The sequence below is a fragment of the Labrus mixtus genome, chromosome 6 (assembly GCF_963584025.1).
Source record: "Labrus mixtus chromosome 6, fLabMix1.1, whole genome shotgun sequence".
Taxonomy (NCBI): Eukaryota; Metazoa; Chordata; class Actinopteri; order Labriformes; family Labridae; genus Labrus; species Labrus mixtus.
The window spans coordinates 15,149,755-15,165,659 of record NC_083617.1 but is presented as its reverse complement, the minus strand read 5'-3'; the positions used below and the strand labels follow the sequence as shown (position 1 = coordinate 15,165,659).

The 15,905-nt window shown below is 39.8% G+C and overlaps 1 protein-coding gene and 1 long non-coding RNA gene across 3 annotated transcripts in view; one reads left to right on the top strand and one right to left on the bottom strand.

Moving 5' to 3' along the window:
* slc8a1b (solute carrier family 8 member 1b) overlaps positions 1–9,495 on the bottom strand; it is a 138,119-nt gene extending 128,624 nt beyond the window's left edge. For both annotated transcript variants that reach the window (XM_061040203.1, XM_061040201.1), the window contains exon 1: positions 8,974–9,495. The gene's annotated coding sequence lies outside the window, so the exon portion shown is untranslated. The remainder of the gene's footprint in view (positions 1–8,973) is intronic.
* The window catches only part of LOC132975568 (uncharacterized), a 60,355-nt gene that overhangs the window by 32,819 nt on the left and 11,631 nt on the right, over positions 1–15,905 (top strand). The window lies entirely within an intron of this gene.

Below are 15,905 nucleotides of genomic sequence, written 5' to 3'. Positions count from 1 at the left end.
ATAAATATTTCAGCCTCAGACTACAAAATCTTAACCCTGAGACACATTTTAATGTGCATGCTTCCACGGAAATTTAAACCGAGGCTGAATTGAGTGCAAGAAAAGCGTAATTAGTTAAAAAATATATTTAAAGAAGGAAACATCTCCCTGTAGCTCAACACAATCTTAGTAACTTAGTTTAGTTACTGCAGAGCAAGACAATTGCACGTTGTTGCAAAATGATCTCCATTTTCCAATGGCTAATTTCTAAGAAGCATTACGAAGTACTCCACAAAATGAAGCCAAGCAGATTTATTTATTAAAATGAAATAGAAACAGAAACAGAAAATGTGTAGCAATGTTTTGCTAAGGGACATTACTAGTATATAAACAACATTTTAAGGATACCAGGTAGCAATTGATTTAGCTTGTACTAGCCGAACCAGTTGCAGCACTGGCTCCCATTAGGATCAATAAAACTTAGAGCCATGACCTTGCAATGGTGTAGGTTAAAGGTCACTATCTAGAATTGGAAACAATTCCAAAATGCAGAAGCAGCCAATGAGGGAAGGATATGTTGGTGATGTCATATTTAAGGCCAATCTTTTAATGTGGGGTTTCAGGGAATTAAAGGAAAGGGCAAATTCTCCTTTCAGCAGGGCCCCACTTACAGAATAACAAAGCATCCAGGCAGATTTTGACTGTGTTTGCCCCTGTATTCTCTCTGGAGCTGATACGCCTACAAGCAATGAAGACAGGATATGGAGTGATGTATTTTTGTATTATTATTTTTTGAATATGCGGTATAGTCATGGTTTTATGTATGGAAAGTTAGAGATACATAGATTTTTTTGACCACATACTGCTGATATTGCTGTCCATTGATAGAAAGTGGAAGAATATTCATGAATACATTTTTGCCCTTAATAGCTGGTATTCAGATTGGTTTATATATACATCCCTAATGGCAATCCATGAAATACACCTCTAATGATCATTAGTACAGGTCAGGGGTTCTTCAAATCCGTAAGGGATTATCCCCTGGAGACCATGAATGCCTTTAAAAACCTCACTCAGTGGTATACAGACACTCCAACTATCCCACAAGTAATGCATAGCATTCCAAAGACTCCTCCTCAACCTGTCTGGGATGGGTAAAGTGGACTTCTGGTTTAGGTCCACTTAGAACTTGGTTACAAACAGTTTTAACAGCTCTAACACTAATACAACTAACGCTTATGATAGTCAAAATCCATGTTGGACTGTACAGATTAACTCACTACCCTTTTTTGAAAGAACCCCCAGCATGTGTCACATTCCAGTTGGACAAGCTATACAGAGTGACATCATCAGTGTCCGTCTGGCCAAAAGGCATGATGTTGGTCCCATAGTTACTCATCCTCACATCTGTGTAGAAAGTTGACTAGGATGTTATGTTTCCTTCTATTAAAGGCACTGCTGCACAAGAAGCAATCTGTTTAATCTGGGATCATTAGGGACCATAACCTAAAACATAGATCAGTTTAGAACTCTCCACAAACCAGCTTCTTCCACATTCCTGCACACCAACATCCATTTTGCCAATAAGTAGTACATGTAGACATAGCACATTTACCCAACATCAGTAGTTACATTAGTACTTTCCTGCTTTTCTTCCTACCACAGTACTCAATTTAGATGAAGCTGTTAATCCCTTTACAATATGAATCACATCTCGTCTCACATAACATGTAGCGAGGCTTGGGTACCATAGGGCCCTGATACTTAATGATATGAACATCACAGAATCTATTTCCACAGGGACGTGATCATGAATGTGTGAATAGTCATTCAAATATTGTACATGCTGTACTGTAAAAACGACATTTGATAGCCGTGCCTAATGTTTTTGATGGCTACTTGCTGCATAAATCAATTTCAGAGTAATGGGTGATTAGTCCACAGATTTAAATATTTGGGTTAAATAAACCAAGAGTGACGAGTGAACAGGTTTCATCGCAGTGTTTGTGTGTTGCTAGTGTAAGAGCTCTTTGCTTAAATGTTAAGAGAATCAATTCAAAACAGAATTACACATTTCCTTAATTAAACTTCCATTCAGTAAGCTCATAATAACCAAACATTTCCCTCCTGGCAAATGTGATCTAGCTGCTCTCTGCCTTCGATGGCCTTCTTGTGTGGTCACATAAGGCTTTGCGTGGCATTTCCAAGTGATCAATAATTCACTGAGCTTTGGGATTTGGTTGTTTTCACTTAAGGATGTCATTTTCCAGTAGGCTGATGACTAAAGAGTGTGCTCTTTGTGCCAGCTGTTCTCAACAAAAATTATTTTCTGTGGCCTTCCTGCATGGATGAAGCCAATGAAAATAGGAACAGTTGGCGCATTAAATATAATATTTCAGCGTAAAGAATCGGTCAAGACTTAAAAAATGAAATGTATAATCATCATGGTAATGGTGAAAAAAGAAATTAGCTATCATTGGAAATAAATGATAATAATGATGCCAACCTCTAATTGTCATTACCCTCTGAGATTCCACCCTGCTCATGATATCAACACTGAACACATTTATATGAAAAGAGAGAACTGTTAGGAGTCAGCCAGTTGGAGACTAATAGAAACACGGCTGTTGGGAAAAGTGTGAAATTGTACCTCAAGCTGTCAGTTCTTCAAAGCAGACAGGCTATAATGAAAAGGTACATGGAAGCCGAACGTGATGTGCGCATTCATTGTTTAAATTGATTGAGTCTTGTTTTTGCAAACCTCATCATAATGTATTCTATTTTTCATATGTTTTTGCCACATTGGGAAATGTTCAATTATTTCCTAACACGTGATATGCTTTGTGACTTCATACATCTATTCACTTTGATCCTGACATTTTGACAAGATGGTTGATACCACTCTCATATCTCTTCATTAATATAAAGCTTCAGCGGCAGGCTGTTTACCTTATGAGACAGTGGCTAAAGTGGCTCTGCCTAAAGGGAAAAAAATATCTCTCAACCGGCACTCAAACTGATTTGTTGAATATTAAGATTTTTTAAATCAGTCAGTCAACATTGTAAATCATCATGTATGACACTTAGCGCCGTTATACTGTATTTAAAACCTATGTTAATATAGGTGTCATTACAAGTGAATGTAGAACCATAGAAGTATATGATAAAGAATATTCTCCTTGCTTAATTCGAGTAAACATTTCCTCATTTTCCTATAGTCATACCTGCTGCAGGGCCTTAGATGACACCTGAGCTGATGTTGCTCTGTATTTTGATTGTTTACCAGCTGCTAAGTAAATCCCTCTTTCAAAACATTTTATGTTTCTACATAGGCATGTGCGATTCTTAGTTCTTACCACAATACAGGACATGGTTAAATTGCTACAGGACTCATTGAGTTGCCCGTAGACTGTGTTCTAATTTCTCTTCTTTGCTCTGTTTCTTCTCAGGGCTTGCTTAAAATTCATCCTCAGGAACACAAATCCTTGATAAACCTTGCTTACACAATCCTGTTTGCTTTACACTTTATCAGGGGATTACACTTGAGATGACTTTAGATAATTACCTGTTCCATTTATAGTTCCCTTGCGTTGTACGACTGCAAAATATGCCTTGAGGGGAGTGACTTGCCGGAATTATTATTATTACCGGCTATTTGATACAATTGATGCCCTGGCTGGTATCGGATCCAAAGTCAAGGGTCTATGTTGATGTGCCTGCTGTTAACACTGGAGAGGCTTAGTAGCTTAACAGTGGCTGCTATTTTGGATATGATAATTGAAATATCAGGTTTCAGAATATCCAGCTATGGTTTTCCCTAGTGTTATGACCTCAACATCTTGGCTTAAGTTCAAGGGGAACACAAGATAAGAAATACTCCAACCCAGCTTCATGCATACACACAAACTGGACCACTTTATCCTCCTTCCCGGAGGCTACAGCAAAAGTGCAACAGAAAGTAAAGAAAACCAAAACCATGTGGTGCATGAGGCAAGCTGTTCCCTCTCTGCCCTAATACTGTCATTCCTCGGGAGCCTCTGAAGGCAGCACCCAAAGGTGCCAAGAAGGCAGCTGGTTAGACCAAAAGGCACCAGAAAAAAAAGAAGGAAGACAGTGAAGCTGCACATTACATAAACCCTATTTCTGAACCTTAATAAAAAAAATGAGTTATGCTAATGCTAAAAATGAGCATGCTTTGTAGAACAAACCATTGTGCTGCATGATAACAACAAAAAGCTTCATATGACTGAACTGTAGCAGCGGTGGGGATGCATTTTCCTTACCATATGGCAGGAGCCGATGATAAAAAATGTAAAATGAAGAGTGTAAGACAGACAAAGTCATGTTAAAAGATAAATAGGAGAGGGAGAGGGAGGGATGTATGGGGGGGTCTGGTATTTAAGACAGTATAAAATGCCTAGAAGAAAAGAGAGTGAGAGACAGAGACACATGGAAAGAAAAGGTAGTCCAGGACAGGAAAGAGAGAGATTACCTCTCTTGGGGAAATATAACCAAAGTATATTCTACTGTGGTTTAAGAGTGAGTGAGAGAATGATCAAATATTCACATACACACATGCTAAATAGCCCCTGCAAACACTAGAAGATTAATGGCCTGTGTTTACCATCATTAGGGTGATGTTGAGCTCTTTTAGCCTGGATCTGCCTTGTAGCCAACTCTTGAGCCAAGACGCCCTGTCATATTATTACACATAGTGGTGAAGGAAATGAGACGACTGACGGTGTGACACACAGTACTATTTCCGGATGTCTGTCACTTTGTCTGTCCATCCATCCACATTATGTGCGGCAAAATGATGAGGCGCTATGGGAAAAATCATTAAAAAACTTAAAAGTAAAATAAATCACTCGACTAATCTCCAGTTCTCTATTCAGTCAAGAATTAGCCAAAGGCAAGCAATCATCCTCAAACCCAGCACATTTATAACCCTCCTTCTAAGGATGGATGATATTACCAGTATGAGCGACACACGACACTTATCTGTAACTCACTGCGTTTCCTCATTGAGAACATATTTTGTTACTCTCTCAGGAAAACTGAAATGTATTTTGGCCCTCTATATTTTAATCTAAATACATATCAACTTCTACAATTGGAGCAAGATTTCAAACCCTGACTCAGCTGCAATACCCATACCATTCTTTTTTTTTTTTTTTAAGATTTATTTTTGGGCTTTTTATGCCTTTAATGGAGAGATAGGACAGTGGATAGAGTCGGAAATCAGGGAGAGAGAGTGGGGAACGACACGTGGGAAAGAAGCCACAGGTGGGATGTGAACCCGGGCCGCCCACTTGAGACGACAGCCTCCATACATGGGGTGCACGCACTAACCACTGCGCCACATTGACAAATGACAATGAAGTGATTGACACCTTAAATGATGCGCTGCAGACTACTAATTATGTGTTAGTAATAGGGTCACAGATCAAGGTGCAAAGTTAGGATGATGTTCTATTCCTAATGGTATGCACAATGCATGCAAAATATGTACTATAAGGCCAGCTGTAGCATCAAACTCTGTAAAGCATAAAGTGTAAAATGTCTTTGAGGGTTTTAAAAAGCGCTACATTAATAAAATGTATTATTATTATTAATTGAACAAGTGTGCAGGTTGGAACGCGGAAAGTCACTTGCACAGATAATTACTGCATTAATTTTTCCAATATTTTATTAGTTAAAAAATAATATGTGTCATGTTAAATGTGAAATAGAGACAAACTCACTTACTGCTGGGTAAGTTATATCTCTACAAAGTGTTTATTGAAAGATTGTTGAAACGGTCTGGCAACTTTGCTAAAAGGTTAGCGTCTAGCTGGTGAACGAAGTGGAGCTTTAGCAGCTGAGGAGGAGGATTTTTCAAGGAGTTGGTGGAGACCAAACCAGATCCAGGAGTATGGAATATCTAACATTTTTTGGGTGAACAGAAACCTGAAAGAATGCTAACATTGTGCTGTCTCTTATGGTCTTCGATGGTAAACTCTTTGCAAGCATCTTTAACATATTGTAAAAGCATTACATGTCAATGCTTGCTTTAACAGCTTGCATCTTGAATCAGCAAACAACAACCATTATAGTTGGTCCTTATCCAAAGCAGCAGTTCTAAGAAAGAGTAGCGAAAAGATTGTAATGCTCTCACGCAAACATGTAAGCTTTGTCAAGTGAACTGATTTGACCTGAATAGGTTTTAGGCATGCCTCTCATAGTACTATGCTATACTATGCTACACTCTTCTCTGCTACACATGCGATGTTGTTTAAATCCTTGTTAAAGTTCATTCATATTTAATTACTCAGCCTGGATGTGGGGGGTTGTGCCTACAATCTTACATATGTGCTACAAGAATACAACATACACATTTTTTGCAACTGGAAGCAACCATCCCATTCTAAACATGACTCTACTTCTGCTGTTGTCCGGTTGAGCCCATTATTTGGTGTAAACAAGGCTCCTAGCTTATCATGGAGGTAAAGTTACCACTAGCTCTGGTCGTCATGTATAACCTCAAGAAACATAGAGATTGAAGATTAGCCTTTTTGAAACTGGTAGAACAGGTCTCTTCTGTGTTGTGGTATTAGTGTGAAACTATTTGGCAACAAAATCTTTCTCCATTGCACTGATCACCAAAAGCAGTGAACTGGCCAATAACAACTGCCAATCTTTCCAGTCACCAATTTGTTAACAAAGCTTTTACTGTAATAAGGTTTAAATGAAAATGATTCATATTCACTCCTGTGAAATAAGTAATACCTGCGCGCCTGACATATGTGTCGATTATGCAGCATTGTGTTCACATCCATACAAACAATGGTTGATGCTATGGTATAATTTCTGGGCCTGTGAGCAGCTGTTCTCCACATGCAGCTTAGAAACAGGTGGAGCACAGAAGAGTCAATCAGTTTTGTGGGACTGTTGCTATTATTTCACTTTTTATTCATCTGTAATCAACCTGACAACAGCTGACATGTTGTGTTGTAGTCGAAGGATTTACAATTGACAACGAAGTCACACATTTTAACTGATAAGCAAAACTACAATTAACCAAAGAGGATTTTCAGATAACCCATCGATTTGCATATAGATTTCGGATTCCTCCTCAAGGTTTGACACTGCTGGCTTCCTATAAGCTTATCAGCTTTTGTATAACATGAGGGAGGGAACAATAAAATAAACCATATCTACCATACGATCCAAAACTCACTACAGCATACTTAGGTCTGACGTAGAATATTAAATAAATCAGGCAAAACTGACTTAAAAAATGCAAGCATTTCAGTGATATGGTTTTAACTGAAACAGAAAATCTTCAGCAGCAACGTCACAAGCTCTTCTTTTCTTCCTTTTCTTATTTTTTTTAAAATCATGAAAACAGATATCTTTGGCCATGTTAAATCCAAAGTTTTCAGGGGTGATACCTTCTTTCTTCATATCGGGGCTATTACTTTTTCTTACATGCGAAAATGAATGTGGAGTCATTCAAATCAGAAATTTTAATAAAAATAAATAAATAACCCAAACTACAGTCGCATGGGGGGGGGGGGGGGGTGGTTATCTTCCAAACCATGTTAACTACAAGCTTTGTCACTACTGACCCACCAAGAGCCAGCTGGACAGTAGAGTGAAATCTGGCAATTGGTCATTTTTTATTAACACATCGCTTATAGGCTGATCCAACCAAAAACTCCTTGAATGAAGCCTTAAGCCTTCCCACTGCATCATAAACAGATCTTACATTTCATCAATAACCAGCTGCTGTAGTGGAAGGTAAATAAAGCAGTAAAGACCTCTGGCTGCGTTTCATTTTTTTCATTGTCATAAATAAATATTTCATAGCATCATCCACAGTGGATGAGCTACAGTTCAGCTGAAGTCAGCTGGAAAAGATTGCCTGGAAAGCCTTGATGGTATACCTGCCTGATGTGCCAAGCTCTTCTCATGAGACTGGTGCGTTTGTAGTGTCACATCAGGAGAATACAAAGCTGCATCCTCTATTATGTGTCAGATTTACAGCAACAGTTAACTGACGTGTGAACATACAGTATGACATCGCTTTATTTCTCTTTTACAGTAAACACTCTCAAATCACAGCAGGCGGTGGGTCTGTCTTTGTCTTTGGAATTCACGTTTATGACAATAAATCCTGCCTATTCAAACTCAACATGCGGGGTCTGGACTCTGTTTCCTCCACAACCTGCTCTGCACTGATGTGCACAAGCACTCCATCAGCACCAGCAGCAGTGCGCTCTTTGGCGCAAAGGATGGGGGACGTGCACAATTGCGCGAACGTGGATCTCAGTGCGCTGGATCATTCATTCTATGTAAGGATTACCATCTCTAGGGAGAAAGAGAGACTGGACTGCGCATGTTTGTCGCCCAACTTCCACATTGAGAGCCTATAAAAGGTGCGCGAGTGGTTATCTGAACGTGCTCTGCATCCGTAATTATTCCTCTAGAAATGAACGAGGCAGGCGGTCCAAGGGAGATGAGAGTGGGGTAGAAGGGTAGTGAGGAGGGAGGGGGGGGGGGGGGGGGGGGGATAAAAAGGAAAAAGCAGCCCCCGAGGCGAAAGGGAGCAGCCTCCGGAAACCAAACTGGTGGATAATTTTAATCAGAAAACAAGTGGAAAAAAAAAACCTTACACTGCACCTAGTGTCCTCTAACCAGCGCTCCACTCTATATAAATCTCCTTATCACAAGAGAGGCACGGCGCAGTGTGGGAAGCGTGGTTCATGTGGACGAGGTGATATCGTCTCCACACCGCATCCAAACCCTTACGACGCATGGTGCTTTCGAGTCTCCAATCGGGGCGCCATGAGGCACGCTGTCACCCATGCACCCTATTTATACTACCTCTGTCCCACCAAAAACTTGATTTCCCCAGACAATGCAGCGAAATAAAGGCAAGACCCCTTGCATGAATTGTCATTAACATCTGTATCCCGCGCAGGAAAACCAGAAAACTAGAGAATGACATACCTTTTTATCCAGAAAGTGTCCAGGATCCGGAGAAGACAGTCAGTAGTAAAAGCCGCACTATAGAATTACTAATAATAGTAGCAGTACAGGGTGGACGAGGAGGAGTAATAGTAGTAGTAGAGGTAAACCAGTAGTGGGGAATGGAAATGGAGACGCAGGGAGCTCTTATACGCCAGCCCAGGCGGCGTATCCACCAAGCGAGACGCACAAAAGAAGGGGAGAGGTGTCCGGATTCCCATGCACTGACAGTTTTTTATCTGTATTTGTTGTGGTCTGTTGTTGCCTACTCCTAGTTTCCATACAGCGCGACCTGTACGACCTGTGTGATCAGATGACCGGAGTGGCGCTTCATCAGCAAACCCGCATTTGTTGGGACGAGGCGCGCAGCACGGCGGACTTCTTCCTCATTCTTCCCTTTCCGATATCCCCTCTCGCTGTGAGCGCAAGAGCAAAAGAGAGAGAGAGAGAGAGAGAGGGAGGGAGAGTATTTGAGAGGGAGAGAGAAAGAGAGAGAGTCTGTGTGTGTGAGTGTGTGTGTGTGTGAGCAGGTCTCTACCTCGTCTGTTCCCTCACACACTGACTGAGGATCAGCTCGCCCTCCTCCTCCTCCTCCTCCTCCTCCTCCTCCCCTCCTCGCTCTCTCTATGCAGTGTGTGCGCGACTCTCTCACACTTCTCTACCGTTGTGTGTGTCAATACATTCATCTTGCCTGTCACTCTCACACATTCCGTTGCCCCTCTCTGTCTTGCTACTATTCTTGCCTCATCTTCTATTTTGGGTTAATATATGTCATTGGAGGAAGGATGCACTTGATATTTGATTGGTGAAATGGTGAACAATTACTTTGACAATACAGCATTAAGATACAATAAGAACTCAATCAAACAATATTTGCTTTTGGTTAAGGCCAGAAGGGCAATAACGCAGCCAGGCTGGACCAAAATATGGAATCATAAGGAAACTATACCCAACCTCTCTCAGGGACAAGAATGAGTAAAGACATACAAAGTGTGTGAGAGAGAAAATAAGTTAAATAGAGAAACACTCTTTAGTTTTTGGATGATACAACTAAACTATGTTGTTGAAAAATGTACAGTAAGAAACACAACTTCTAGACAAGCAGAGTGCTGTATGTGTCTCTGTCCAGCACTGAAACTGAAACTTGACTGATATTACAAGAAATACAACTTTACAGTTGTTTACTTGCTCTTCTTCCGTGTCTTCTCTCTTTTTTTGGGCTACGTTGGATTTCTTTGGGGGGGGGGGCTTTTTCAACACCTGCCTTTCAGTGGTAGGGTGGAAAGCATTTAATGTGTTTTTGCAACTGACTTAAGCGTGCTCACATGGAACAAAGAAGGCGGAAACCATTCGTACAAAACTGAACAAAAACAAAAGTTTCACAACCAGGAGGACGAGGAGTTCAATAACTGCACAGGGTAGGCTACTGTAAGTAACATGCAAGGGTCAAATACATTTAAGTTTTTGACTGCTTTGCTCAGGAAGTTAAAAACAGTGACAGTGACTATAAATATCTGAAAAGTAATCAATGTTCATTTTGTGATTTCTATCTCTACTGAACAGGAAAACTCACCAAGAATGTTTAACATTTATCAGCGCTGACAATCTCAGTCAGGTTTTCAGCACAAAGCTCACGCTGTCAGAGTTCACAGCAGTGATAAAAGGCACAAGGACCCTCATGAAGACTTTGAAACCCACCTGAGAGCAAAGGGCATCTTGATTAGTTCTGACGGTCAAATGGTTAGAAAAAAGAAAGAGAGCCACACCGGGCAATGAGAAAAAGCAAGCAGGCTCAAACTTGTCTGGGCAATCTAAATAGTTAACACTATGCCAGATTTATAAGACAAATTCTCAGCTACAGCAACGCTACAAAGACAATCTATTTGATCCTGTCTGAAAATAAGCCTCTGTATATTCAGTGGGGTAAAGTTTTGTAAGAGGATCTAGGTACTACAGTATATCACTGACCTGCAAGGCCAGGCCCAGAGAGCCTGAGAGAGAGCCCCTATTTTGGTCAAATACAGTACGTGTGCACGCTTCAATGGAAGATGCTTACAGGTGCTTACATTAGCTAGCTTCTGTATAATGTCTATTTAGCTACCTTTAATGAATTAGGTTAACCTAACCTCTAAAACACCCTCAGAAAAGCATCTAAAGCAGCAGCTTTGGAGCTACATGACTATTGCTAATTTGTGTCTTTGGAACTTGTGTATGTGTACCTTTAGATCAGCGGCTGTGGAATTCATGAATGCGTTTATCTGGCTTTGGAACTCACTATACCTGCATTTTACTAAAAATGATGGCACTACCAGTTTTCAGGGACTTTGCAGGAAGTTCTTCTTCGTGGGAATGAAGGTAACTGTGTCAAGTAGCTGCTAAATGAGGGAAACTCAGTTGAGCAGGTGAAGACCAGACACCAATGAGCAGGAAACTGACAACAGTTTAGTAAAAGGTTGACCCAAATAAATAATGAAGCAGCCAAGAGATTCATATACTTGGATGTCAGCCTGTATGAGTTAATTGAAAGAGGCAGGTAGCAGATGGACAACCAGTTTTGTTGCCTAAGGTTGTATCAGGCAGAGGTGCAGTGACCGTAGTAAAGTGGACCTTCTGAGCACAGTGATGAGGAAACAAATGCTAATAGAGCTACTGTAAATTGTAAGTCATAAATGAAAGGTTTTAACTAAAGGGCCTATGTTGTATTTGATCATTTTGTGAAAAATCCTTCTCACATTTTTTTTTCTTATCATCTCTTTTGTGCTAAGAAACTTTGTTGAAAAGCAGCTTTATTTGTAAATAACATGGGGAATGAAATGGGCTGATCAAGGTCTGAGGAGTTGGTGCTAAGGTACAGGGTTTGGAAGTAAAACCAAAAGGCTGCATGCTGACCATTCATGAAAAGAAAATACATGTAACTGAAGAAGATATAGCCTACAGGATAAATGGCTTCTGTGTTTTTAACATGGGCTCCAAATGAATCTAGACAAACCACAATGAAGCTTAGAAAAGGCTGGACAGACAGATATAGGGTATGAAAAAGAAGCAGATTAGAAGCAGATTTTGTCAGATAAAAAACGTCACTGACAGGTAAACCACAGCAGACGCTTGGTTGGATTCTAGCTTGATGGGTAGATGAAGGATGAGGCAGAGAAAACAGAAAAGACAAGCTCTCGAAAAGACACAGGCTAAAAAGCATAAAATCCTGCCACAAAATAGAAACAGATCCAGGCTCAGATGGAGAGACAGGTACAGCCAAAGAAGCAAAAACAGATGAAAGGTTAGGCAGAGCAGCAGCGAAGGGCATCTGGAGACTGGAAACTAATTCATAGCGGGGCAGAAGGAAAACGAATGGTTTCTGGGACATGGTGGGTTAGTCGACAGCACAGACTAGCTGTCAGAAGGTTGGCAGATATGTATTAAAAGTGAAACAGCTGGATAGAGAGGCAACTGGGAAGCAGATACAGTGAACGACTGAGTGAGTGAACAGCTGGTTAATGAGGTTACAGAGGCTGATCTACCAAATGAGGGAAACAAGTGAAGCGATGGACTGAATGACTGCTGGGGTGGCTGGATGAAAGAGTACTAAAGTGTGGACCTGAGGCATAATGAACCCTATTTGGAGCCTAACAGGCAATACAGTGTGGTATCCCTGAAAGATGATAAGCCAAGATTCCCCAAATTCTGCCTCCTAATACAGATGGCTCTCCAGCTGACTCGCTAGAGGTTTGGCAGGATGAAGTCCCAACACAAGGAAAACACTGGGAATCTGCCTCGCATTGGTTTTAGGGTTCCAGGGAACATTATGGCAGTGGCAGAGAGGATCGACGTTGTGTTGCTTTATGACTGCGACACGGCTGCCAGAGCTGATCACAGCAGCTCTAGTTAACGCTTTGTGGGTGCACCAGAAGAACCACAGTGCATGTCAGGAGCGGGCCAAAAGTAGCTCTCCTCTCTGCTTGGCTTTAACTACATGGGTAAATTATTGTTGACGCTATATGGCAGCATCAAAGTAAAGCAACTCAACGAGCCAGGCAAATAGACACAAGAATACTATAGTGTAGCCTGTCAGTTTTCTTAATTAAAACCTTGTGTAGACGCCTGATTTTAAATCAGTTTTCTGAGATTCTTCTGGACAAGTGAGGTTTTTATTATCTCACTAGATATATATTTCAAAATTTAGGTTCAGTGGGAACATGCAGCACTAGCGACACAAGTATGATTTTCTTTCTTTTTTTACTGATGATTTTGCAATTTACTCTTCAATTTGCTCTTCAATCTGAAGTACTGACAAACATTGAGATTACAGAGTAGAAACTAATCAAGTTATTCACAAGAACTTCAGCTGAATAAAAAACCAACACCCCAAGATATAATCTTTTTTAACAAATCTGTTTTAAATGCTTTTTATTTATTTGATTTCAATTCAATTTCATTTTAATGAATTATTAAAACATTTTTATATTTAAACGTTTTTGATTATTAATTGCCTGTTTTGGTGATTTTTTTTCACATTTGTAATGAATATTTAAAATTATCTGATCACATAATTAAAAAAATAATTTTCATAATTTTTCACAACAACTTTTTACCTTGAATAACTTTGTGTGTTGACTAAATGATAATATTGTACTTTAATTGAATTTAATATATTTCATGTTACAAGCAAAGAGAGACAAAGGGGAGTGGACAGGGCCCTCTGCAGATGAATGGTGACACAGGGAGGTAAAAGCTTCTGCCCTTCCATTCATAATTCAGCAGAGCTGCACCCTGGGGTGCGTCCTTAGAGCACACTCATTCTCACTCCTGTCAATCTTACAACCATTCTAGAGGCTCCAAAAGAGCCAGGCAGGTGACACAAGCTTAATAGATTCAAAATAAAGTGAAGTAGCAACTTCATGTAAATTATTATTGTCATTCAAAACAATCATTCATGCAGAAATATTACTGTTAATGCAGCTTTTTTAAACCGAAAGAAAAAGTTTTTAAAGGGAAACTTTTATATGAGATGATTTCATGAGTTGGAATAAGACACATAATTTGAAGATTCGCTTATGAGGGTTTCAGGGTGAATTTCCATATTATTGGGTAATATCAATGTGCCCTCCATTGTGAATACAGGCTGAGAGGCGTGTGGCATCTCTGCAGGGATGCATTTTATTAGACTGTCACCATGATTATGATAATAGTGCACTGCTGCTTTGAAATGAGATCATTTACATTTTAGTATAATTTGAATATGGCAGTGTAAAATATGGGAAAGACCTTCTGCTAAAGATGGCAATTTATCATGCAGATACAAAGAGCGCAAACACACACACACACACACACACACACACACACACAATACATACGTATACCTACGACAGAGGAATAAAAACAGGAAAGTCACGATATAGAGGAAGGCCACATTCTTATATTCATTTTCGAACACACACACACCCTCACACCTGTGTGCATACAGACACACACATTATTTTTACATCACACAGTAATGCAGAAAAAGCCAGAGGGGGAACATTCTGCAGTGTTAAAACCATGTCCTCCAGAGGCAGTTTACAGCTCAGATTAAACTCCAGTGCTATGATTCTTGTGGACACCTGCAGCTGAGGTAAAAAAAAAAACACTAATGGGCTTATTACTCACACTATAGTCTTAAAGTAAACACTTGCTATTAGCTTTACATAACGGCATTTATTTCTATTGCTTCAAATGTACTTGCATACTATTTGCAAGTGTGCTGATGCATAATTCACTAATGATGTCTGAGACGTATGCACAGAGTGAGGCAGATGGGAAGATCCATTGTCAAGTTCTTCTATGACTACTGGGACACTCAAAGAAGGTCTGTCCTGGCCATATCTTGTGATTTAAACCAAAGTGTTGTAGTTCCACAGCAATAACAGACAGTGGTGGATGTAAGACTGTGAGAAAGAGGAGAAAATTGCCCAGCAGTTTGAGCTCCAGCCATTTCAATAAAGATGAAATCCGGCTAATTACTCTGGAAACTCAGCATGACTTTGGAAAGATACAATATTGACGGGCAGCAACCCCTCTCAGCTCCAACCAATCACATTGTGAGCTTCAGCTGAACAGGGATAGTCATGTCACCTTGCAGAAGGAAGGATTTCTCTTGACACGGGCTGTAACTTTTATCTTCGTTTACCGATGAAGGTGGCAACATTGACATTTATACAGTCTGTTGAACGCTCTAACTCCAGTGCACATGAATTTTTCAAGTTACCACCAGAGCAGGTGAGTGAGCACGACAGCAACTGTACACCTACACAGAACAAGAATCTACAGCTACTTACATCGTTCTGCAACAGATTTATAGAGTATGTATTTCTTACATATAGGCTACTTAATATCATGGGAGCAATACCAGTACTTCAACATAAAATGACTTTCAGCACTTTATCTGCTCAACCAGGACTTGGCTTTACGATTAGTCACTCTTTATGTAACAAATGCAGTGTAGAGGCGCAACATCCTAATGGATGGAAAGTGAGAATAATAGCTTTTACTTTTATGACAGTAACATTTCAAACTGATATTAAAGAAGTTTATTGTCTTTAAATACTTTTTTTTTTCTTTTGTTCAGAGCCAAGTCTGTCCTATCTATTGATTTCTTGTGTTTTTTTGTGTATGTATTGACTTAGAGAGTGTGTGTGTCTGCAGGCCTTTTTGACATGGAAAATGTTTTTGAAATTTACATTATAGAAACATTTCGACTTATTATTTTATAGTCAACTGAATGTCAAACCTTAAGTAAAACTGATTCATGAAGTTGCAGTAGAAAGCATAGAACATGTATCATTTTGATAACACTATATCTATATATATATATATATATATATATACATTAGTTTGATTTTTCCATTTGAAAAAAAAATATGTTCATGTAAACAATAAAT